This window comes from Octodon degus, unplaced genomic scaffold (genome assembly GCF_000260255.1).
Source record: "Octodon degus isolate 3935 unplaced genomic scaffold, OctDeg1.0 scaffold00068, whole genome shotgun sequence".
In the NCBI taxonomy this organism is placed as follows: Eukaryota; Metazoa; Chordata; class Mammalia; order Rodentia; family Octodontidae; genus Octodon; species Octodon degus.
In genome coordinates this window covers 5,841,077-5,842,979 of record NW_004524644.1, presented here as the reverse complement: position 1 = coordinate 5,842,979, position 1,903 = coordinate 5,841,077, and positions in this window count along the sequence as shown.

The following is a 1,903-nucleotide window of genomic DNA, read 5'->3' as shown; positions in this document are numbered from 1 at the left end:
GAACACCCTGTAGACCCTTCCCTAAAATACAAAACAAACAAACAAACAAACAAACAAGAAAACCTTAAGTGAATACAGCAGTCCAGAAATCAATTACTGAAGAGGAGTTCTTGGTCACCTTTGATGCACTGCAGTACTTCAGAGTCTCTAGAATATTTGACCACGAGGAGCAATCTCAGCTCACTCTTGCTTACCACCTATTGGGAGGGCTGCTGGGATGGCAACTCAGCCAGCTTCTTCTGCCCCCCAATCACCTGCAACCTACGTCCTGAGTCTGATGAAGGAGTATTGTTCAGTGGAGCATAGGAACCGATAATTGCTCAGCATTGCCAACCCATTAAAAGGTGACAGACAACTCATTGTCAGCCATGGAACAGAGCCAAGTTTTCTGCAGTTTCCTAGGGGCAAGAGTAGCAACCTTTCCCTGGCTCTCCTCTCCTTAACATGTTGTAGATAATTCGCTCTCTTTCTCTGAGTAAAAAAGATAAACTCGGTGTACACGCCTGAGTTTTGTTCCTGCTACCTTCAGCACAGGTGAATCTACACAATCTTGACAGTTCACCTTCCGTGCAAGAATCCTAGCTCACTCGCATTGCACTTCCATGTTTTTGTATTAAATCCCTCTCAGTTAAATTCTGTATATTGATTTTGAGAATCACTTACTTATTTCCATATGTTCTGATTTCTTCCTACTTAGAATTTAACTTTAACAGATTCTCCTCTCACCCCTTTTTGAGTACTTTAGTTATATTCTAAGTTATAGTTCTACTCCATTTTCAAATGAGTTTCTCTGAAAACTATCACTGAACAATCACCTGCAACCTACAATCACCCAATTATCTCAAGTTCCTTATTGCTACTTTTTAAAATTATGGGACTTATTTTTAAGTGGTGTTAATTATAATTTTATTGAATTATAAACTAAAATAAAGATTTATCTGTATGTAAGGATTTATTAGCATTGAAAGAATAATTCAATGCTAATATGAAAGAATAATTGGGAACAATGAAAAATTCTAACCAAGGAAGAAATGACAACTTGCTTCTGATTGCTGGTCATCTTTTCTTTCTGGCTCCCCCTTGCCTTCCTGCTGCCTATGAGTTGAGACTCTTAGGTTAAGGTCTTGGCATGTGATGAGGTTTACACAAAAAAGACAAAACAAATAGAAGCATCATCGTCTTCTGAAAGGTTAGAGAACTCAACTTCATCTAAAACTTTTATCGGGCTGATGAGATAGCTCAGCAGACTAAGTCCCTGCTTTGGCAAGTGCAAGTACCAGGGTTTGATTCCTGGTCCCTCGTGCCACTCCAGCCCTGCCCCCTGGGTGTGCTGAGCTGGTGAACGAGTCCAGGCCTGGTGGTGAATGCCTGTAATCCCAGCACTGGGGAGGCTGAAAACAGGAGGATCACTACCAGTCTGAGCCTGTACCAAATACACAAAATTTTTAAAAAAATGTTATCAATGAAAACAAGTAAAAACTATTTAAAAAAAATACCCTCAATGTGCCAGCAGTTAACTACACTAACTATATCGCAGCCAGACTTCCTGCCTGTCACATTCGATAGCTACCACTTACTAGCTATGTAACCATGGCCAAAAGACTTAGCCTCTCTGTGCCTGAGAAAGACCGAGAGTGAGAGCCAAAAATGTACACACACTTCAGGAAAAGAAAAAGTTGTATAAATATTTAGCACTGAATTTGTTGAGAGATCGTGAGGTTAATACAAGTTACCTTTGGCTTCTGTAATTATAAGAGAGATGCTACTATGGTGAACTGCTTCTTGGATAACCTTGGTCATTTTTAATTTCTTCTCTAAAAGCCAGTGGTCGGGCCAGGGAGATGGTTCAGTGGGATAAGTGCTTCCCTGGCAAGTGCAAGGCCCTGAGTTCAATTCCCGGTTC